At 35.3% G+C, this 25910-nt stretch overlaps 1 long non-coding RNA gene across 2 annotated transcripts in view; it reads left to right on the top strand.

The window, feature by feature from the left end:
• LOC123383887 overlaps nt 1–25910 on the top strand; it is a 229516-nt gene that overhangs the window by 94015 nt on the left and 109591 nt on the right. Inside the window, exon 3 of one of the 2 annotated variants that reach the window (XR_006594240.1) lies at nt 10940–11243. The exons of the other annotated variant lie outside the window; for it this stretch is intronic. This is a non-coding gene — a long non-coding RNA (uncharacterized LOC123383887). Of the gene's footprint in view, nt 1–10939; nt 11244–25910 lie in introns of those variants that run through there. 2 annotated transcript variants of the gene reach the window in all.

Genomic DNA, 25910 nt, shown 5'->3' on the forward strand with positions numbered 1-25910 from the left:
AGGAGTTGTAATGGCTAATTTTTCCCATGTTCTTTATAGCTGAACTTACCTATCTGATGAACTTGTTGGAGATAAAACAATAGCATAGATGGGCATATTTTTTAAAAAGTTTATTTATTTGGGGAGAAAGAGAGACAGAGAGAGAGAGAAAGAAAGAGAGGGAGAGAATCCCAAGCAGGCTCCACGCTGTCAGCACAGAGACTGATGCAGGACTTGAATCCACAAGCCATGGGATTATGACCTGAGCCGAATTCAAGAGTCAGTCACCTAAGGGATTGAGCCACCCAGGCTCCCCTAGACGGGCCATAATTTTATCTGATCAATACATATATAATAACCATACCTTCATAATTTTTCAATAAAAATGTGCCTTTTTCACAGCATCTAATCAACAATTACAAGTTTGGGCCATTTGATGAACTCAGGAAACATATCTGATTTGGTTTATAATATTAAAACTAAGAATTTTATTGATTTGATCTTTTTATTATCTAAGGAAAAAAGAAAAACTTGAGTTCAGCATATCATCCAGTGCATAAATACTTGTTGAATTGAAATATTCAGCAGAAAAGCAAGGCGGTTTGGTGGTAAAACTTAACTCCCAGAAGGAATTTGAGTCCATCATTTTGAGGAAGATCTTCTCTATTACAGTAAATATTAAGATAGTTTTGCTTATTCAGCATAGTATATACAACGTTAACTAACCATTTTTGCTTCAATACACTTATTCTTATTAAAGCTCCGATTATTGTGGAGAGCCATTTTTTGATTAATGTTGCTATTTCTGTTTGATAGCTTTGCCTCAAGGTTATAACTGTTTTGTGAAACATAATGCAGTTTAAGCTTGTTAGATCGATCAATTCTCATATCAGATAGTCATAAACATTTACAAACATCTTTTAATCTAAAAGTTACATAATATATTTCAGAGCCTCTTTAGTGCAACTCGTACTAACCAGCCATCCATGTGTCTGAAACTGTTTATTTTTATAAACATATTTGAATATGAAAAATGATACAAAAGCATATAGGATGTTGAAAACCTTACATGGTGGATGGATTAGTGTGTTACTGAATTCTATATAAGGCCTTGCATGGGTTTTAAGAAGACAAAGTGCTGCATAGTAAACATTGTCAAACATTATATCAAGTACAATGTGTTATATAAAACGCATGACTTGGGGTTCAAAGATAAATATCAAGACAATCAAATGAAGACAATACAGTCATTGCAGTCTATATGTATTTATAGAGTTTGTACTTCTTTGAACTTGAAAAGAGACCAGAGTTTAGGGAGGTACATTTTGGTGTCCAAGCAGCTAGATTTTTCAGGTGGATGATTTCCTTTGACTCATGGCTGAGGAAGATGTCAGAAATCCAAAGGGGAGCTTTGAGCACTATTGATACTGGCTTATATAAATCAGTATAAATACCTTGCAATTAATGCAAAAATTGACTGATAAAAACAAAAATGTAGCCAAATATAAATGCCCAGCTACTCTTGCCTAGAAACTCTGTCAGTGTATGCAGTACTTATTGTAGCATATTAATCAGATGAGTCAGATTGCCAATAAATAAAGCATTACCATATTTCACAAAGGATATAAAAGATGAATCTAAGACTTTACATTCTCCAGAAAGGAAAATCAAGACAAAAATTTAATATGCTGGATGTATAACACTCTGTTGACTTGGAGGAATCAGTATCATTATTAATTTCTGTCAGTATCCCATGGTTTAACTGCTAGTATATGTTAGAAAGCAAGAAAAAGAGACTCTTTTGTAAGATCCACATGACTTGACGGAACAGTATTCATGTTGAATCTGTGGATTTTCTAAAAATTTTTAAAAATATCTGTTTTTGAGAGAGAAAGACAGAGCACGATCTGGGGAGGGGCATAGAGAGAGGGATACAGAATCTGAAGCAGGCTCCAAGCTATTTACACAGCCTGATGCAAGCCTTGAACTCATGAACTGCTAGATCATGACCTGAGCTAGAATCAGATGCTTAACCACCTGGGCCACCCAGGCACCCCTGATTCTGTTGATTTTGAGTACTACTGGCTACTTCCTCACACAAAGGTGATTTTGAAAATGTCAGGACTGGGCAACACAAAAGAATTCAGTAAGGGGCTCAATAGTGATTGTGTCTTAGACCAATCAGAACTCTATGATCTTACCTATAATACACAAAATGATACTCTTCAGAGAAAGAGAAGCTGACATAGTATGTAGCTTAACTGGAATGAGGAGAATCATGCAGCTCCATATTTGATAATCATCCCTTTGTATGAAATGAAGTTCCCAGTCAGAAAAAACTAACAATTTATTCTCATAACGTCCAATAGTAGAAAATGTAACAAAGCAGTAGAAATATTATAGTAGTTTTCTTAATTCTTACACCACTTGAACTATCTATGGCACTTTCCTTGGGATATTTCACATGTAATAAGTTTGGTATGATTAAAGGTAGGAGACACAGGCCATACTAAGTATGGATATTGTTATTTTGTCACTCTTTACTTGTGTATATATGTATACACACACCTAAATTATTCATATTTCTTTTCATATTTATGAACACATATATTGTATAGAGTTATATTGCCTTAAATGCTGACAATGTCTAAAGCAATGATAAAAATGCAAAAACTTTTTGAAATAATTTTGTGTTTTATTTCCAAAATGAAGTACTATTTTAAGCAGAAGATTATATAAGAATTTAACATATTTTAATAGTTTAAGCTAAAAACATGATTTAACATATTTTACATTGGAATGTGTGATTGACCAAAGATTTTCTAGTGGCAGTGAGAGTCTTGGCCTGAATTTTGAGTTCTAATCCTAAATAGACCATTACCTTGTTGGATGACCATTACAAATGATTTCAAATCTTAACTAAATTATTTAGAGAATAGTAATTCTTGCTTCTCTCTCCTGCATCATTAATTTTCCATCAAAATGATTACTCACATTAGTAATGACACATTCTGTTATTGTTTATTAACAATTGTTTATTGTTTATAAACAATAAAATTGTAACAATGTTTTCCAGATTGTATTTTTTTCTTCCACCTGATACTCCATTACAATACTTTCCTTAATTGAAGTGTACTCTGACCATTTATCTATGTGCTCTTCAGTTCTTTTCTTACTATTCATTCTTAAACCTGTTTATCTGCCTTTCTCTCCATTCAGTCATGGAAATTACTGCTGTCAAGGTTCCAATGACTTACATTGTAAAATGGAATGGTTAATTCTCAATTCATATTTCACTTGACCTATGAGTTACATTTGACATGCCTGATCATTCGTTTGCCCTTGAAACCATTCCTCCCAACTTGGATTTCCATCTCCTTTTAGTTTTTCTTCTATCTTGTCACCTTTTTTCCAGACTCCATTACTTAGTATTCCTTTCCATTCAACCCCTAGATGTTGAAGAGCATGGTATTACAGAACATCCTCTATTTATTTTAGATTAATAGGTTCATTTTTTTTAATATGAAATTTATTGTCAGATTGGTTTCCATACAACACCCAATGCTCATCCCAACAGGTGCCCTCCTCAATGCCCATCACCCACCCTCTCCTCCCTCCCACCCCCCCATCAACCCTCAGTTTGTTCTCAGTTTTTAAGAGTCTCTTATGCTTTGGCTCTCTTCCACTCTAACCTCTTTTATTTTTTTCCTTCCCCTCCCCCATGGGTTTCTGTTAAGTTTCTCAGGATCCACATAAGAGTGAAACCATATGGCATCTGTCTTTCTCTGTATGGCTTATTTCACTTAGCATAACACTCTCCAGTTCCATTCATGTTGCTACAAAGGGCCATATTTCATTCTTTCTCATTCCCAAGTAGTATTCCATTGTGTGTATAAACCACAATTTCTTTATCTATTCATCAGTTGATGGACATTCATAGCTTTAAATATCATGGTATTAGTCAAAATCAAAGGAAGATACAGAACCACATAGTAATTTGAATAGAGAAAGTTGAATGTAATAATTATTATGAGTAACAGGATTACCTGCTAAGGGTAAAGGAGAGTCTAAAGCACTTCGGAATGCAAATATAAAGAGTAGCAACTATTTATATGGCTAAGACAGAACACCCACAACAGAAACAAACATGGAAAAGGACTTCTTTCCCCCAGGAAGTGGTCTAGATTTTTTTGGATAGATAATGGCCATGGCCAACAGGATGGTACACAAGTCACTGAGATACTGCACCATGGAACTCGCTGGAAAACTGCCTGTGGGGAGCCAACTCCTGGAGTTTCAAGAAAACTGTCCATGGAGAGGTGCTGTATGCCCCTGATTGCCTCACTATGCCAAAAGGTGCACATTCCCAGGAAGAAGAGAAACTCTCCTCCAGTGTCTCTCTGAATCTACTGAGGAAACATTTCCTTGTACCAGCCTGCAAGGAGCAAATATGCTAGTATCATATGTAGGATAAAAAACAATGAATGTGAAGCCAAGGTAATAGATTCCATAACTGACATAACTGATATATTTACCTTATTTATTTTATATTAATGTCTATATATCTCCATATATCTCCATATCTATAAAATAAATATTTATATATATACACCTGTCTTCTCCCTAAGTTCCAGGCTACTATATCCAACTGCCTACTTGACATCTTCATTTGAAGGTTTAGTTGACATCTCCAACATAGCATGGACTTTATTTCTATTTCCCTTAAACCTTAAAGTTACTTTATCCGTAGTCTTTCCTACCTTAAATGACAACAACTCCATCTTCCCAACTAGTGAGTTCAAAAACTTTGGAATCATTTTTAAATACTCTATTTCTCGCTTTTAAAATCCGATCTGTTAATATATCATATTGACTTCATATTTAGACATTTCCAAATTTCATTGTATCTCACTTTAATTAACACTGCTACTGGTATGGATGTCATGAGTAGTATCTTTGATCCATTTATTTCATTGCCATCCTAACTTGTTTCTCTACTTCTGTTCTTGCTTCTCTAACATCTATTTCCAACACAATGGCTACAAGGAATCTTTTAAAAATAAGTCAGGCCATGCCACATCCCTGTTCAAAGCCCTTCAATATTTTTCGATCTTACAAAAAGCTAATGTCCTAAACATGGCCTATATGACCCAACAAAATGATTTCACTGGAGGCATATTGATTATTTTACTCTCCCTCAAACATTCCAAATTTGAATCCACCTCAGGATCTTTGCACTTGCTCCCTTTGTAGTATTTAATTAAATATCACTATCTCTGGCCATATTAAGTAAAATATCAGTCTGCTTCACTGACCCTTTGTCCTTCTCTACCTTTCTATCTTAGCTCTTGCCATATGAATTATCATTATCTAAAATACTATAATTTCTTTATTTTATTATTTTCTACCTCTGACACTAGGATTTGCATTCCATGAAGGCAAATTTTTTTGTTTGTATTATTCATTGTTGTGTGATCAATGCCTGTCCCAAAGGAAACATTCAACAAATATTTATGGAATTAATAATTAAAAATAGATGAATTAATAAGTAGATGATTATTTGGTAACATGTTAGAAACAAAATGATAACATTTATGTTACACCAAAGCAATATTTAAGTCAGAAAAGATGTCTATTGAATATAATTTAAAATTTTTCTTTCATAGGGGCTACTGGATTGTTCAGTTGGGTTCAACCTCTGGCCCTTGATTTCAGCTCAGGTCAGTTTAGGTTGCGGTCAGTGCAGATCCTGCTTGGGATTCTCTGTCTCCCTCTCCCTCTGCCCTTCCCCTACTTGCACACTCGTGCTCTCCCTCTCTCAAGATAAATAATAAATGAACTTTATTTTAGTTATTTAAGTTTATTTATTTTGAGAAAGAAAATGAGAGCAGGGGAGGGGCAGAGAGACAGAGGGAGAGAGAGAGAATCCCAACCAGGCTCTGTACCAGTAGTGCTGAGCCCCATGCAGGGCTCAACCTCATGAACTGTGAACTATCACCTGGCCAAAATCGAATTGAACGTTTAAGAGTTGAGCGCCACCCAGACACCCCAATAATAAATAAACTTAAAAATTTTTTCCTCTCATAAAATGGAGTTAATATTTTATTAGGTTTAAATATATTACCTTTTCTTCCTCCCTTAACCCAATATAAGTACATATAGAGAGAATTCTAATTTTTGATGCTGTGTATTATTGTAACGTATGACACCTTTTTCCGGAACTATTTTTCTTTCTCTCTGTTTCTGGCCAACTTCAGTGTCAAATAAATCATAGTCATAAATAAATAGATGCTTTACAGTACAGAAACAACTATTTGTGTGTCTCTTTAATAATTTTTTAAAAAAATAGAACTGTGTTATATATAGGTATAACCATCATGCTTATTGCATTGATTATAGGAGGTGATTTAATAAATTTGTTATAAAGTATGCATAAAAAACATAAATGTGGTATTGCTTCATATATTGTGTAATGAAATCAAAAATTTTAATTTATCATAATTCTGTTCACCTTTATTTTAGGTTAACTTTTGTACAATGATTTAGATGCCACAGGTCTTTTTTTAAATTTTTTAGTGTTTATTTATTTTTGAGAGAGAGAGAGAGAGAGAGAGAGAGACAGACAGAGTGTAAGCCTGGGAGGGGCAGGGAGAAAGGGAGACAAAGAATCTGAAGCAGTCTCCAAGCTCTGAGCTGTCAGCACAGAGTCCAATGTAGGGCTCGAACTCACAAACTATGACATCATGACCTGAACCAAAGTTGGACGCTCAACGGACTGAGCCACCCAGGAGCCCTGCCACAGATCTTTTTAAACACAAAAATTAGAACTATTATGCCTTTTCCTCTTGACATGTTTCTTCAGAAAAGCTAAGGAATTCAAGTCATTCCACTGACCATGCACCAATATTAATTATAGCATGAATGAAAATTGTAGTTGATGATGATGTTATTTTTCCACTGGGAATTATTTTATTTTATTTTAGTTATTTTAGTTTACTCGTTTATTTTGAGAGAGACAGCAAGAGTGGGGGAGGGGCTGAGGAAGAGGGAGACAGAGAATCCCAAACAGGCTCTGCTAGCACAGAACCCGATGCTGGGCTCACACCCACAAACTGTGAAATCATGACCTGAGCCCAAACCAAGAGTTAGACATCTAGTCAACTGAGTCCCTAGGTGCCCCACTGTGAATAATTTTAAAATGTAATATCTAAAGCATCATTTAGTTCTATCATCATCTACCTCCTGAGATGACAGTCCATCCTACAGGTGTGTCTATTCACTTAACAATACTGCAAAGAACCCATAGTTCTGTTAAATTACTCTCTTAGCTTTTACTGAGTTGGTACAACAGGAGGATTTCACACGTCACTGGAAAGCCAAGGAAACTATTTCCAGATCATTATCACAAACTGAAGGATTGCTTACAAGATTGCTTGCTTAGCATTAATGTTATCTTCTTTGAGAGGGCTTCACTGACCAGCTTATTATCAATCTTACCAAAGCATACTTGATCAACCACCTTTCAGCGTTAACACTGTATGTAGTTCTCTTTTGACACTTTTTATATTTTATATTAATTGCAACATAGCCTCTGCCTTATGGTTGCATAAAAATTCTCACTGAATATATATGAGTATGAATATACATATGACTATATATATGAATTAATGGGCATATTATTGAAACAAAACAAATTTTGTTTCAGTATTTCAAAATATCTCCCTAAAAAATCTTAAAAGTTTTCATGTTTAAGTAGTTTTCAGTATTATAAGATGAAATTAATTAGGCTGTTTTACTTTCTTCTTACACTCTATCTTTTGTGTTACACCCAATACAAATATGTTGTGTCAAACTAAGAGTATGATTAATCTAAGTAGTAACCATATATCCGTGTTAAGCATATATCTGTGTTATCCATGTCTTGTTGTTAAATTAATTAGTAAAATTTCAGTTAATGTTATAAGATGCTTATCCAACATTGAGTTAGTCTTTATATATGTCTCACTGATTATAAATTTGCATTTTATCAAGCCTCAGGTATGTTTTTCTTCACCAAATAAGGTGTATTATGTCTGGTTCATGTCTACAAATTTATGGCCTGCATGGCCAATAGTGATTGGTAGAGAAGAGACAGTTAAATGCTAATTTAATTCATTAAAAAACAGTTTACTTGGATATTTAGTTCTAGAAATGGAAAAATGGATTTTTATCAGACTATCCTAAAGACAAGAATTTTAATCTCTGGTAAATATATTAAAATGTATATTTGAAAACATCAAGAAGTAACTAAAGCAAACAGAAATTGGAGGGCATCTAGCTCTTGGAGTAAGGGAACACCACTGGGTGAAATATATGTTTATATGGCTTTCCCTCTGAGAGCTCCCAATTTTATATGCATGAGGCAGCTGGAACTCAGAAAGAAAGCTTGAGGTCTCAGAATATGAAGTTCAGGATTGCAAAAGCAGGTATCAATTAAGAGAGTAATTTGGAAGGAGGAAGTATTCCCAGAGGGGAGCCCAAACATCTGTGACATTCTTTCTTCAAATCCTACACACATCCAGAGGGGACTCTAAAAGTCCAAGGGAAAAACAACAGCTGAACTTTGAAAAGTTGAGTATGAATTTGACAATCTTCCACTACAAAGTATATAGAAGGTGCAGTTGGAATTCTTCCATAGATGAAGTATTTGGTAATAAATACTGTGGTTTTTATGTTGAAACTCAAGAATGGCCTCAACTTTAGAATTAGTGACTAAATTTCAGGACTAAAAGTTTTGCCCCAAAATAAGACTAAAAACAAAACAGATGCATTGTGTTTTTTTTTAAGCTAAAAAAATGTTTTATTATCCATAGTTGAGAGAGATGGAGACAAAGCATGAGCAGGGGAGGGGCAGAGAGAGAGAGAGGGAGAGGGAGACACAGAATTTGAAGCAGGCTCCACCCTGTCAGCACAGAGACTGATAGGGCTCAAACCCCAGAACCATGAGATAATGACCTGAGTCGAAGTCGGGTGCTTAACTGATTGAGCCACCTAGGCGCCCCAAAACAGATGCATTATAAAAAAGTCTAAAGGCAAGATGAGTCATTCATTGAACTGGTTATGAGAAGAAAATTTTTGCACTTTAGAAGAAGAATCCAAAGCCCCTATAATGTTTGATCTATAGTGTCTAGTATATGATAGAAAATATGAAACAAATCGATATGCCATTAAAAGATATGGAATAGAACGACTCAAGGTCAAGGGAAAACTAGTCAACAGAATCAGACCATAAGATAACTCAAATGATGGAAGTAGTATACAAGAACTTCAAAGTAGATGTATATAACTATGCCTGAAGATTTAAAGGAAATGATAGTTATAATGAGTAAATATATAGGTCATATCAGAGGAATAGAAACTGTAAACATGGAAATTTTAAAACCCCAAACTGTAGTTTATGAAATATAAAGATTAATAAGTAAGCTTCACAATGAATTCAAAATTACAAAAAGTGGCCTAGTGAATACAAGGACAGATTGATATTGTCCAATTGGAAAATTGTCCAGTCATAAAAATGTAAGTATAAATGAATGAAATTAGAAAAAAAACAACAACACAGAATTCCAGTGACTTATGTGGTAGTATCAAGCAATATAGAATATATACGATTGGAGTTGTAGACAAATATTGTTGTGCAATAAGGCACAACAGTTTTGGAAGAAATAATGGTTGAAAGTTTCTGAATTTTTATGAAAAACATCAAGACATAGAATCGAGGATATTAGTAAATAGCAAGCATGATAAATACAAAGAAAAGAAAAAAAAACCTAGGTCAGGATTTTATACTTAGCAAAAAACAATTGTCAAAACTGAAGGTAAAATAAAAACTATTTCAGAAAAACAAAAGTTAAGAGAATTTTTCATCAGTAAACATGAAGTATAAGAAATGCTGAAAGAAGTCTTCTAGGCTGAAGGGAAATGATACTGGATAAAAATTTAGATTTACAGAAAGGTATTTACCATAATTGGTAAATATATGAGTAAATATGAGAGAATATCTTTTCTTACTTCTTTTACTTAAAAGACAACTGAGCAGAAGATGATTATTTTTATGTTAATGATATGTGTATAATTAAAATATATGATTTAGTACCACATGGAATGAGTTTGGGTGCTGTAAATTAAGTTGTGCCACTCTGAAGTTCTTAGGTTTTGTGTGAAATGATACAACAATAATTCTAAGTGGCTAATTTGAAGATGCACATTTAACCCTTAGCTTTAAATAATACAAAGAGGTGTGGAGAAACAGCTAATAGAGAAATTTAAATAGAATGTCAAAAGATGCTCAGTTAACCCAAAAGAAATCAGGAAAAGAGAAAGAAAAAAGACAGGTGGTGTAATTAGAAGAAAAATAACAAAATGGTGAACCTAAACATAACCACATTTATAATTACATCAAAAGTCAATGGACTAAATAAATATTTTAATTAAAAAACAAAGACTGTTGGAGTAGATCAGAAGTCGGCAAACTTTAGCCCATGGATTAACAACCTGTTTTGGTAAATAAAGTTCTTTTTGGAACCCTGTTACATCCATTAACTTACACATTGTCTTTGGCTATTTTTGCATTATAATCGCAAACTTGAGTATTTGTAACTTATGGCTCTTAAGAAGCCTAAAACATTAGAAATGTGACCCTTTAGGAAGATATTTCACAATCCATGGAGTAGATACAATACTGCTTGGCTATTATAAATTGGAACATATACCTACCCTATATACTGAATTGTTAAGAGCAATATAAACATATATCCACAAGAGAGTTGTATAAAATATGAATAGCAGTATTACCCATGGTAGTCCTTAACTGGAAACACTTCAAATGTCCATCAAGTAAAGAATGGAGAAGCAGATTATGTTATATAATGAAATGCAGTGCACTGATGTAAAGAATGATGAATCCACTATGGTTGAATTTCAGCAACACCGTGGTGAATAAGAGAATCCACAGAGGGGAAAAGTGCATACTGAATGAATCCACTTATATGAAGTTCAAAAACAAGTAAGATTAATCTATGTCTTATAGAATCAGAGCAGTGGTTATCTATCTATCTATCTATCTATCTATCTATCTATCTATCTATCTATCTATTTAGTGATTGGAGATTGGTTGGAAGGAAGTGTAAGGGAATTTTCTGTGGTAATGGAAATATTACATATTTTATTTTATTTTTATTTATTTGAAATATTATGTATTTTAATTAGGTGGAAGTTATAGCAGCATATGCACGTATCAAAACTCAAGGAGTAATATATTTAACACCTATATATTTGAGCTTAAATAATTTTTCTCAGTCAAAAAAATAGAAAAATACACCTCAAAAACAAAGGGAAAATATTTTGTTCCTGAAATTCTAAATACATATTACTTTTGACCATTCAATATTTTTTTTCATCTAGTAAAATGTAATCTTGTTTTGAATACTAGTCTATAAATGAGATGATGAATTATCCTTCAGCAAGTGACCTGAATTATTTTTTTTCTTATTTTTTAAAAAGTATTTTGTCTTTAATAGTTGTATTTACTGACTTCCTAATAATATAGATTGATTGAGTAAGGCTGTTCTATCTCATTCATCTGTTGGTCTGTTTCATCTGTTGGTCTGTTTCATTGAATCCAGCTTGTTTTTTTTTTTTTTTTTTTTTTTTTTTTTCCTCACAATATACATACACTGTTGAGCTTTCAGAGCAACCTTTCAGGATGTACATTGATTCTGTTACCAAGCATGTATTTGATCTTTGTCTCCAGATTTCTACAATAGCCTTAGAATTTTTTTTTTTTTTTAGTTTGAACATTTGTGAGTAATTGTAGGATGGTATGAACTTTATAAAATTTAATGACATCTGTAATAGCAAGCACTAATAAGACTTAACATTAAAGTATTACAGTGATGTACTGTGAAAAAAACAATAGTTACTATTATAATAGAAAGTTGGGGAATTATTTGAATTAAATCAATGAGGAAAGTGAAAAAAATCTCTAAAAGTATTTGTGTGAGAGAGAAAAAGATCATATATTTGGATATGAAAGTAATTTTTTTTGTATTAAGGATTTCCCGAAAGCCAGGTTTGCCAAAATGTCAAATTAAAAGCAATGCCATAAAAGAGGGATTTGTGAAAATTCCTGGATTATGTGAAAATGACTCTTAAATCTCAGTATGTCTATCCAATTCAAACTGTACTGCACTTTACTTTCTACCAGTGATAGTGACTGAATAACTGTGGGTCATGTGTATAAGAGGGTATATGCAAACAGTCATTTGCCTACTGCACCTTAACTTTATATGTACTGCTGATCAAACTAGTTCTAGTTCTAAGATAAACACATCAGGAAAGAAGTAGGGCTGGCAGGTGGGGGAATGTGGACCTGGCAAATTCCCTACATAACTGGCTCAGTGTATACATTTGCTGTTCTCCTTTATGATTACATGCAGCTCTACACTATAAAAAGAAAAGCAGCCTACTGTTTAAAATGCATTTAGGGGACTATGAAGGTCACAATTGAAGTGTGAATTTATTTTAGTTGGTTTGAGTTTCAATTCTAATGCTTTTACTCTACTGTGTAAAATCTCTCCCTCTTGCTGTTTTGAAAATTACACTTGTACAGAGAAAGGTCTCATTTAATTCAATATTACTTTACTTTTATATATATAGTCTTTCTTTAAAATCATGTTCCAAAAGGCTGAGTTAAATAATACGGCTTGAAAGTGAAAATTAAAAAGTAAAGTCAGGGAGAGAAAAAGCAAGTGTCCACCAAGACAGTGAAACATTAAGATGGATAATTTTAATATCATTATCCTCAAAGCCACAGCTTTGGAGGAATCTTACGTTGAGTCAACTTAGGAAGATACATAGCTAAAAAATTTCCTCTTATTGGTATAGACTGTCTATTCTTTTATGTACACTTTCAGGGCCCTTCTCTAGTATTGCCATATTTAGTAAATAAAAATAGATAATACCAAGTTAAATTTGAATTTCAGATATACACTAGATGTTTGTTTTGTATAACTATGTCACATGTAATATTTGAGACATACTTATCCTTAGAAATATATCAATTTAATTTAACCTTGTGTTCTGTATTTTATTGACAGCCTTTTTTCTTATATTCAAATACCGAGGAGTAAACAAAATGATGGTTTCTGGGGATCAATGTCTTGAAGAGAGACCAGTGTGAAGTTTTACTTAAGATCCTGGCCTTAAATATAACTTAAGCTATCTTTATGATTTGGCAAAGTGACTATGTATTAGAGGGCAATTATAGCTTTACATTCAGAACTTTGTTTACATGGCACATTATCTAGAGGGAGGTTGCAATGACAACCATGTTATTATGCATATTTGTTTTTAATTATCACCCAAGATTCTAGGTACTTCCAATATCCATAGTTCCTGGATACTTACTCAACTTTTCTTGTGCAGACATTCACTTTCATTCTGCAGATTTCAGACTCCTCATCCAGCCACAAGCTTCAGTTCCAGAACTTTTAACCACTTTAAAACCCTATTTGCCCTTTCATGAGACACAGAAACATCATTAACAGCAATATTGTTTTCTTTTCTATAAATCTACTTTTTCAGATTTTTTTAAATAAAAGGAGTCTCATTACCAATATATTTCACCAGATTAACAAAAAAAATAAAAAAAAAAAAACACAACTATTCTCTTTAGCCACTCATCAGACTGAAATTGATGATAAGGTATCATAGTTTTTCAGGCTGATGATACTTTTCACTTTCATATGGGGTGATTAATTCAATAGAGAATGTACTCCCTTAACAAGTAGGCTTATCATCCAAGACAGATTTATCCATCCTATTAGGGGATTAATGGTACTGTGAATATATCAGGAACTCAAAATGCAAACCTTTCTCTTGAATATTTTATCTACTCTTGATAAACCCTACTTAATTCTACCATATCCCATACACTTTATTTACCTTACAGCAGGATTTAATCTCTAAATATATTACAACATTTTATCTTGTGAATTTATTTACCATTGAGAAGGACCAAAACAATATGTATGGTAATGACATTTAGAAAAACTGATACTTCCCAAAACCTAGTGTCAGCTCACAGAAAGCTGTGGAGAAGAAAAACTCTGAACCCCACTGAATACAATTAATACAATCAGAAGCTTTATAATTAAGAGTAAGAGAATGAATACATGTGTAATCATCCTTAATATTGGTGTCTGGCAAGCAAGCTTTTCAGGATTCATTAAAGAGTTTCACTGATACTCTGTAATAAGATGTGAATAATAGGATTAATATAGCTATGGGCAGTGTTAGGTCAGCTGGCAATAGATCAATCCAAAAAGCAGAGCATATTAAAAGGATTATAGATTAGCAATTAGATGGCTTCACAAACAAGGAATAGTTTCTTGAGCATCTCTAAAGGTTAAGAGAGATAGAATGTCAATTTTTTTCAGTTTATAATCCAGTAGTGCCTAAAGATGAAAGAAGAGATGGGATTTAGGCTATGATCACAATTGACATAATCAAACCAAACCATCCTTTAGTATCAGCATCTGGATTTCAAAGGGAGCAGATCTTAGTATAAAGTGAAGGTAACACTGGTGATATAATAATGAAATAGTTCAAAGGACAAAGGTTTAGGCATTAGGATTCTGAGAGAAATGTCGTAGTCAGTTATTCAGATCTTATATTCAGTATTAAGCTTCCAAGCATTTGTGAGATCCCATGGTATATGTAAGTGAATTCTTAGTTTCTGTAGATGAAAATCAATGCTGTGCATTATGACTATCACATTTTATTGAAATTTCAGCTTGACACATATTTTAAATTTATCAGTAATATATAGCTATCTGAGTTTCTGTCTGTTTTATTGTTTTCTACTGAGATATTTCCAAGTGGTGGTATTATACTGCTTTTGATTATACGATCTATAAAGAAAGTATCATGTAAGAACCTGCTGATATTTAGGATTTTATTTTTGATGATTTGTAAGTTCATGACTAAGGAATTTGTATCAAGAAGCTGCTATAACTAAACTGTTTCCAGAAAACAGGTTTTTTTTTAATGCTTTCATAAGATAATATAAAAATGCTACTTACTATTCAGGAGTATAGAGTCTATACCACTATTTATTTGGTGAAGCAATAAGTGTGAAAACCTGCAAAATATACCTGCCATATCACATTACATGAGAGTATGTGGAATGGGCCTTAGATATCTGCTGTGTTAACCCTGTTATTCCAACATTCAACTTCTGCAACCTTTGACCTTCTTAATTGGGCGGTTTGGCCCAATGAAATGTTTAGTGTTTAAGAGCGAAGTGTAACAGTGGTGCTTTCTTCATACCTCAGGGTCTTCATAACCTCTGAGCTCACTCACCAATTTCAGTTGGAATTGAGCTCACACATTTCCTTGCGCTGCTGGCTCATATGTTTAGGTGCACGGTGTTTATGTCTCATTTACTACATGTAATTGGTAAAAGAATGCAACCCATGGCTAAATCAGGGCAATATAAGAGCTTTTAGTCTTGGAGTCCTATTTCAAATTCACTTGCCAATTAATAAAAATATGTTGAGTTAACCTTTGTCAAAACTGGCATATTTTGTCTTGTTCAGTGATGCTAGTATAAACCTTATGTTAGACAATTATCTGAGAATTAGCTGCTCATTTTGAAAGCATGCATTTTCAGGCTTTGGTGGAGTTGTGGTATAAGGAATTTTACTAAGATAATGATTGGCTTTCCAAAGAGAGAAGAGTGATTATGGACTTATTTGACTCAAAATGTTCAGCTCTAATTCCCATATGTGTAATGTTAAATATCTGCCATCTAGGGACTTCCCTGATACTTTATTTTTGTATAAACATCAAAATGGGGCTCTGTCATGCTATAATACCTAGAAATAATAAGTAAATGAATGAATGAACAAAAAGCCAAACCTCAATATGATTTATAACTATCTGTTATAATATCACTTAAAAAGGATTAGGTATTTTAAAATTTGGAAATTATTATGGGGATGGTATGATTTAAATAACAGTCATATTTGCAGATGTGCAATACATGTTTTCAAGCCCAGAAGAAATCTAAAACTGCAGGCAGTCATACTTCAGGCAGTTGGTGAGGGAAGGGGCTTGCCCACATGACTGTCAGCAAGGAGAGCAAGGCCACGTGTGGACAGTGCCAAATTGGAAGTCAGATTTTTGAATGGTAGGCGTGAGTTTGCTATTAAACTGCTTTTTAATCAGACAAAAACTTTTGTGTATAAAAATATCAGGTAAGGTAGCGTGGTCTATATTTACAAAGTAGACTAGGGCTTATATTTTAAATAAGAGTAATCTTATTTTTTTCACAAAGAGTTTATGAAATATGAAAATAATCTGGGGGGATTCTAGGGAAGATGGCGGCATAGGAGGACGCTGGGCTCACCACACGTCCTGCTGATCACTTAGATTCCACCTACACCTGACTAAATAACCCAGAAAACCACCAGACGACTAGCAGAATGAGTCTCCAGAGCCAAGTGCATACGAGAGGCCCACGGAAGAGGGTAGGAAGGGCAAAGAGGCAGTGCGCGCTCCACAGACTGGAGGGAGAGGGCTGGGGTGGAGGGCGGCCCGCCGGCCAAGCAGAGCCTCCGAGTCTGGCTTGCAAAAGCGGAGGGGCCGGACAGAGTGTGTTCCAACAGCGAGCGGGACTTGACATCTGGAAGGTTATAAGCTAACAGCTCTGCTTGGAGAACAGGAGGGCTGGAGAACAACGGGAGGGACAGTTGTTGAGCCCCGGACGACAGAGCTCAGCTTGGTGGGGAACAAAGGCGCTCGCCAGCACCATCTCCCTCGACCATCCCCCAGCCAAAATCCCCAAGGGAACCATTCCTGCCAGGGAACTTGCTTGCACCGGGCAAACACCCAACGCTGTGCTTGCACGGATCCATCCCTCCGGTGGGTCTGACTCCCTCCCGATGCCACAGGCCCCCTCCCAAAGCGGGTCTCTGAAGGAAAAGCGAGCTGAGCCTGCCCCTCCCGCCCCCGTGCACCTTGTCTATCCACCCCAGCTAATATGCCAGATCCCAAGCACCACAAGCCTGGCAGTGTGCAAGTAGCCCAGACGGGCCATGTCACCCCACAGTGAATCCTGCCCCTAAGAGAGGGGAAAAGAAGGCACACACCAGTCTGACTGTGGCCCCAGCGGTGGGCTGGGGGCAGACATCAGGTCTGGCTCCGCCCACCAACTCCAGTTATATACACCACAGCACAGGGAAAGTGCCCTGCAGGTCCGCACCACTCCAGGGACTATCCAAAATGACCAAATGGAAGAATTCCCTTCAAACAATCTCCAGGAAATAACAACAGCTAATGAACTGATCAAAAAGGATTTAAACAATATAACAGAAAGTGAATTTAGAATAATAGTCATAAAATTAATCGCTGGGCTTGAAAACAGTATAGAGGACAGCAGAGAATCTATTGCTACAGACATCAAGGGACTAAGGAATAGTCAGGAGGAGCTGAAAAACACTATAAACGAGATGCAAAATAAAATGGAAACGACCACGGCTCGGATTGAAGAGGCAGAGGGGAGAATGGGTGAACTAGAAGATAAAATTATGGAAAAAGACGAAGCTGAGAAAAAGAGATAAAAAAATCAAAGAGTATGAGGGGAAAATTAGAGAACTAAGTGATGCACTAAAAAGAAATAATATACACATAATTGGTATTCCAGAGGAGGAAGAGAGAGGGAAAGGTACTGAAGGTGTACTTGAAGAAATAATAGCTGAGAACTTCCCTGATCTGGGGAAGGAAAAAGGCACTGAAATCCAAGAGGCACAGACAACTCCCTTCAGATGTAACTTGAATCGATCTTCTGCACGACATATCATAGTGAAACTTGCAAAATACAAGGATAAAGAGAAAATTCTGAAAGCAGCAAGGGATAAACATGCCCTAACATACAAAGGGAGACCTATAAAACTCGTGACCGATCTCTCTTCTGAAACTTGGCAGGTCAGAAAGGATTGGCAGGAGATCTTCAATGTGATGAACAGAAAAAAATATGCAGCCGAGAATCCTTTATCCAGCAAGTCCGCCATTTAGAATAGAAGGAGAGATAAAGGTCTTCCCAAACAAACAAAAACTGAAGGAATTCGTCACCACTAAACCAGCCCTACAAGAGATCCTAAGGGGGATCCTGTGAGACAAAGTACCAGAGACATCGCTACAAGCATAAAACATACAGACATCACAATGACTCTAAACCCATATCTTTCTATAATAACACTGAATGTAAATGGATTAAATGCTCCAACCAAAAGACATAGGGTATCAGAATGGATAAAAAAACAAGACCCATCTATTTGCTGTCTACAAGAGACTCATTTTAGACCTGAGGACACATTCATATTGAGTGAGGGGATGGAGAACTATTTATCATGCGACTGGAAGCCAAAAGAAAGCTGGATTAGCCATACTTAGACAAACTAGACTTTAAATTAAAGGCTGTAACAAGAGATGAAGAAGGGCATTATATAATAGTTACAGGGTCTATCCATCAGGAAGAGCTAGCAATTATAAATGTCTATGCGCCAAATACGGGAGCCCCTAAATATATAAAACAATTACTCACAAACAGGAGCAACCTTATTGATAAGAATGTGGTCATTGCAGGGGACTTTAACACCCCACTTACAGAAATGGGTAGATCATCTAGACACACGGTCAATAAAGAAACAAGGGCCCTGAATGACACATTGGATCAGATGGACTTGACAGATATGTGTAGAACTCTGCATCCCACAGCAACAGAATATACTTTCTTCTCGAGTGCACATGGAACATTCTCCAAGACAGATCATATACTGGGTCACAAAACAGCCCTTCATAAGTATACAAGAATTGAAATCATACCATGCATACTTTCAGACCACAATGCTATGAAGCTTGAAATCAACCACCGGAAAAAGTCTGTAAAACCTCCAAAAGCATGGAGGTTAAAGAACACCCTACTAAAGAATGAGTGGGTCAACCAGGCAATTAGAGAAGAAATTAAAAAATATACGGAAACAAACGAAAATGAAAATACAACAATACAAATGCTTTGGGATGCAGTGAAGGCAGTCCTGAGAGGAAAATACATTGCAATCCAGGCCTAACTCAAGAAACAAGAAAAATCCCAAATACAAAATCTAACAGCACACCTAAAGGAAATAGAAGCAGAACAGCAAAGGCAGCCTAAACCCAGCAGAAGAAGATATATAATAAAGATCAGAGCAGAAATAAACAATATAGAATCTAAAAAAACTGTAGAGCAGATCAACGAAACCAAGAGGTGGTTTTTTGAAAAAATAAACAAAATTGACAAACCTCTAGCCAGGCTTCTCAAAAAGAAAAGGGAGATGACCCAAATAGATAAAATCATGAATGAAAATGGAATTAGTATAACCAATACCTCAGATATACAAGCAATTATCAGGGAATACTATGAAAAATTATATGCCACAAATTGGACAACCTGGAAGAAATGGACAAACTCCTAAACACCTACACGCTTCCAAAACTCAATCAGGAGGAAATAGAAAGCTTGAACAGACCCATAACCAGCGAAGAAATGAATCACTTATCAAAAATCTCCCAACAAATAAGAGTCCAGGACCAGATGGCTTCCCAGGGGAGTTCTACCAGACGTTTAAAGCAGAGATAATACCTATCCTTCTCAAGCTCTTCCAAGAAATAGAAAGGGAAGGAAAACTTCCAGACTCATTCTATGAAGCCAGTATTACTTTGATTCCTAAACCAGACAGACCCAGTAAAAAAAGAGAACTACAGGCCAATATCCCTGATGAATATGGATGCAAAAATTCTCACTAAGATACTAGCAAATCAAATTCAACGGCATATAAAAAGAATTATTCACCATGATCAAGTGGGATTCATTCCTGGGATGCAGGAATTCGCAAATCAATCAATGTGATTGCATCACATTAATAAAAGAAAAGATAAGAACCATATGATCCTGTCAATCGATGCAGAAAAGGCCTTTGACAAAATTCAGCAACTTTCTTAATAAAAACCCTTCAGAAAGTTGGGATAGAAGGAACATGCTTAAACATCATAAAAGTTATTTATGAAAAGCCCACAGCTAACATCATCCTCAATGGGGAAAAACTGAGAGCTTTTTCCCTGAGATCAGGAACACGATAGTGATGCCCAGTCTCACCGCTGTTGTTTAACATAGTGTTGGAAGTTCTAGCATCAACAATCAGACAACAAAAGGAAATCAAAGGCCTCAGAATTGGCAAAGCTGAAGTAAAGCTTCCACTTTTTGCAGATGACATTATATTATACATCGAAAATCCAATAGACTCCACCAAAAGTCTGCTAGAACTGATACATGAATTCAGCAAAGTTGCAGGATACAAAATCAATGTACAGAAATCAGTTGCATTCTTATACACTAACAATGAAGTAACAGAAAGACAAATAAAGAAACTGATCCCATTCACAATTGCACCAAGAAGCATAAAATACCTAGGAATAAATCTAACCAAAGATGTAAAAGATCTGTATGCTGAAAACTATAGAAAGCTTATGAAGGTAATTGAAGAAGATATAAAGAAATGGAAAGATATTCCGTGCTCATGGATTGGAATAATAAATATTGTCAAAATGTCAATACTACCCAAAGCTATCTACACATTCAATGCAATCCCCATCAAAATTGCACCAGCATTCTTCTCGAAACTAAAGCAATCCTAAAATTCATATGGAACCACAAAAGGCCCTGAATAGCCAAAGGAATTTTGAAGAAGACCAAAGCAGGAGGCATCACAATCCCAGACTTTAGCCTCTACTACAAAGCTGTCATCATCAAGACAGCATGGTATTGGCACAAAAACAGGCACATAGACAAATGGAATAGAATAGAAACCCCAGAACTAGACCCACAAACGTATGGCCAACTAATCTTTGACAAAGCAGGAAAGAACATCCAACGGAAAAAAGACAGTCTCTCTAACAAATGGTGCTGGGAGAACTGGAGAGCAACATGCAGAAGGTTGAAACTAGACCACTTTCTCAAACCATTCACAAAAATAAACTCAAAATGGATAAAGGACCTGAATGTGAGACAGGAAACCATCAAAACCCTAGAGGAGAAAGCAGGGAAAGACCTCTCTGACCTCAGCCGTAGCAGTCTCTTACTTGACACATCCCCGAAGGCAAGGGAATTAAAAGCAAAAATGAATTAGTGGGACCTTATGCAGATAAAAAGCTTCTGCACAGCAAAGGAAACAACCAACAAAACTAAAAGCAACCAATGGAATGGGAAAAGATATTTGCAAATGACATATCGGACAAAGGACTAGTATCCAAAATCTATAAAGAGCTCACCAAACTCCACACCCTAAAAACACATAACCCAGTGAAGAAATAGGCAGAAAACATGAATAGACACTTCTCTAAAGAAGACATCCGGATGGCCAACAGGCACATGAAAAGATGCTCAATGTCGCTCCTCATCAGAGAAATACAAATCAAAACCACACTCAGATATCACCTCATGCCAGTCAGAGTGGCCAAAATGAACAAATCAGGAGACTATAGATGCTGGAGAGGATGTGGAGAAACGGGAACCCTCTTACACTGTTGGTGGGAATGCAAATTGGTGCAGCCCCTCTGAAAAACAGTGTGGAGGTTCCTCAGAAAATTAAAAATAGATCTACCCTATGACCCAGCAGTAGCACTGCTAGGAATCTACCCAAGAGACACAGGAGTACTGAGGCATAGGGGCACTTGTACCCCAATGTTTATAGTAGCACTCTCAAAATAGTCAAATTATGGAAAGAGCCTAAATGTCCATCAACTGATGAATAGATAAAGAAATTGTGGTTTATATACACAATGGAGTACTACGTGGCAATGAGAAAAAATGAAATATGGCCCTTTATAGCAATGTGGATGGAACTGGAGAGTGTGATGCTAAGTGAAATAAGCCATACAGAGAAAGACAGATACCATATGTTTTCACTCTTATGTGGATCCTGAGAAACTTAAGAGAAACCCATGGGGGAGGGGAAGGGAAAAAAAACGGAGGTTAGAGTGGGAGAGAGCCAAAGCATAAGAGACTCTTAAAAACTGAGAACAAACTGAGGGTTGATGGGTGGTGGGAGGGAGGGGAGGATGGGTGATGGGTATTGAGGAGGGCACCTTTTGGGATGAGCCCTGGGTGTTGTATGGAAACCAATTTGACAATAAATTTCATATATTGAAAAAAATAAAAAATAAATAAAATAAAAAAATAAAAATAAAAATAAATTAAAAAAAAAAAGAAAATAATCTGTTCATTTTTCCAATTCCTAGAAAATATGCAGGGTAAATTCTCAGTCACTTTTTAAGTTTTTGATCTTTTCAGGTGTAATTTGCCTGGTTTAATTTTATGTTTATATGTATGTAATACTCTAATTTCATAGAGATTTTCAGATTTAATTACAGTCTACACTTAATATATTTTGGTTATTACAAATTTTTTTAATGTTTTTACTATTTATTTTTGAAGGATTGAGAGACAGAGTGCAAGTGGGAAAGGGGTAGAGAGAGGGAGACACAGAATCTGAAGCAAGCTCCAGGGCTCGAACTCACAAACTTTGAGATCATGACCTGAGTTGAAGTTGGGCACTTAACTGATTGAGCCACCCACGCACTCCTAAAGAGGGTGATTTTTAGAAATAATTCACTTTATTTTTATTTTATTCTCATGATTTCTCATTTTATAAATGATTTATAACTTAACTTTTTAATTTTTTTATTTTATCATGTATTTTAAATTTTTCTTAAGTTTATTATTGCTTTGTTTCTTAAGTTTATTAAGAGTTTGCTCAGTACCACATAAAATATGGATTCTAAATTTTATTTATATTTCTATGTGATTTTATATTTTATTCTAGGTTTTATCTTTGAAATATTTTTATTTAGGGTATTTAAAAAATATCAGTAGTTGGTTTTGGTTCATATTCTGAAATTTATGTCTGGTTTTATTGTATTATGTAGGAGAGTATAGACTACATGATTATATTAATTTGATTTTTAAGATTTTCTCTAATAGGGTGATAAGTTAACAATAAGAGGTTAATTATTTTTGCCTCTCACATTTAACATATCAGTTTTATTATCAGCTTAGAAATGCTTTGAAGGTAGTTTTTACCCTAAATCAGTGAGCACATTACAAAAAGAATTCCAGGAAAGTGATTTAAAATTCACCAAAATTTCCACTTATCTAATATGACTGGAATGTCATCAAGTGTTTCTCAGAGGAGAAGCTTCATAATTAAGTTGTACATGATGAATTGATTTAGCACCAGAAGCAGGGAAAGTGTACGTCTGGCAATGGGAGAAGCATGCAAAGGCAGTCAGGACAGGGAGCTCCTAGAAAGGAAGGGGTCTGTATGACCACTGGTTTCTGGATTGGGTGACTGAATGGATGGTGATGTGCTTTATTAAGGTGCAAATGCAAGCAGATTTGGAGAAGGAAGAAACCAAGTCCAGTATTACCTATATAAACATGCAATCATACCATTATTTTTATTTTTCAAAACAATTTCAATGTAACATACCATTTTTTCCCCACAACAAAGCAGTGCAAGAAATAAGGCAGTTAATATCTCCCTTTTACATATGGGAAGATTAATTAAGTGATTTGCTGAAGGTCACAGAGCAACTAAAGAGTGGACTCAGGAATCAAATTGTGGTTTCTAATTTGCAAATTCAGGGCTTTTCCTGCTATATTGCTACAGATTCACACTGTAATTATTTAGCATTCCTTTAAGCATATTGGTTGTACACTATTTTGAAATAAAGTAGATGCTCATTCAAGTCCTTTAATATGTATTTAATATATATTCATATATATACGATAAGAGTCACCTTCCTGACAATGATATTAATTTATAACTTTTTTGCATAGATTTCTAATATTAAACATTCCTCATTTTCAATTCCAGGAGAGACTGTAAATGATAGCAAAACAAAACACTGTAAAGTTTTCAGACCATGATACTCGTTCTGGAGAAAAGTTATTTCTAAAGGCAAGAATTTAGCTTAACTGGTGAAACGAAAACCATTCCTTTCATTACAAATAGCTTAAATGTGTAGTCTCATAACTGCCCCTAGCCATGAACTTCAAAGCCCTCCCAAAGCAGTCCTGGAACAGGTTTCTTATTTTCCACTTGAACTTCTTAATCAATCTTCTCTACTACCTACTATTCATGCTTTGGAAGTAGAAGGAAATATGAATCTGAGTTTTAGCTGAATCAGACATAAACAAAAACCAGGAGCTAGAGTGAAATCTGCCATTCTGTCCAGCTCTTTTCTAACTAACCCTATGAAAATTTCTGAGCTCTATCTCTTTATAATAAATCAGATTGAGTTGTTCACTTCCATTTGCTAGGAGGGTTGTACTTTAAGAAATGTACTTATTTGTGAAAATATAGTAGCAGTTTAATAAGGAACACAAGAACATGGTAGTGTGCACACTCCATTCTATCTAATCTATATGTTTATGATTTCAAGAAAATGCATACTTGTGATAGAGCCAAGTTTATTGCACGGTTTGTATTTATTTGTGTTTATGATTTCAAGAAAATGCACACTTGTGATAGAGCCAAGTTTATTGCATGGTTTGTATTTATTTATTGTATTGACGATATTTTAAAAATTGGCTACAGTAGTATTTCTGGTCCTATATGTTCTTCTAGAAACTTGTCAAACCACAGAAGTGGAGTCTATTTCTCCTCCCTAAAAGCTGAGTGGGGCTTTGTGATTGCCTTGAACAGAATCTGATGGAAGCGACATTACAAAACTTTTAAGGTTATGTTGTAAAAGGGGAATTGAGCTTCCACCTGACTCACTCTGGGGGAACTCTTAAGATTGTGTGTAAGAGGTCTGGATTCCTAAAGCAGCCATGCGAGAGAGACCACAATTACAGGTCACATAGAGATAAAGAGAGGTGCCTGAAGACCCCTCGCTGTTAAAGCTCCCAGCTATTAGAGTCTTCCCAGCATCAACTGCCAGATATACAAGGGTGTAAGCCTTAAGGTTATTCCATCCCTAGTTTTCAGGCTGCCCAGTTGACACTAATGGAACCCAGACAAGCTACCCCCACTAAGCCCTGCACAAATTGCAGCTTTGTGGGGAGACTAAGCATCATTACTGGGTTAAGCCACTAAATTTGGGGATGGTTTGCTATATAGCATTTGGTGTCAAAGAAAAGATGCACTTTAAATTGCACGATATCAATAGATTTGGCCCTTGATTATTTAGGAAACAGTATCATTTTATGTTTTATTTATGTACTCTTCATATCTCCTCTACCCACCTCTTGGAAATTGTGTCCCTATCATTGCTATATTGGGAATGTGAAAGATAAAAGTAACAAGGAGGTAATTTGATTGTGTTAAAGTATTTTTAAAAGCGATAGTTGGGGAGAGAGAATGGGGAGAAAAATTTTCAATAGTAGGATGAAAAAAGTTACTGGCATGATTTTATTGTGATTTCCTATGCAAGTCCATGTTACTTCAGGCAACAATACATTTGCTGTATTACAGGTTGGAATCTTCCACATAATCTTCAGAGTTTCTCCCCCAAACTGTAGAATAATAGTATTGTTTAAAAAGTCAGTGTCTCTGTAAAACAGTATGGAGGTTCCTCAAAAAGTTGAAAATAGAACTACAAACTACCTTACAATCCAGCAATTGCACTGCTAGGTATCTACCCAAAGAATACAAAAATGCTAATATAAAGGAGTACATGCATCCCAATGTTTATAGCACATTTATTTACAATAGCCAAATTATGGAAGATGCCCAAGTGTCTATCAACTGATGAATGGATATAGAAGATGTGGTATATGTATATATATGTAT

The sequence above is a fragment of the Felis catus genome, chromosome A2 (genome assembly GCF_018350175.1).
Source record: "Felis catus isolate Fca126 chromosome A2, F.catus_Fca126_mat1.0, whole genome shotgun sequence".
NCBI classification, from domain to species: Eukaryota; Metazoa; Chordata; class Mammalia; order Carnivora; family Felidae; genus Felis; species Felis catus.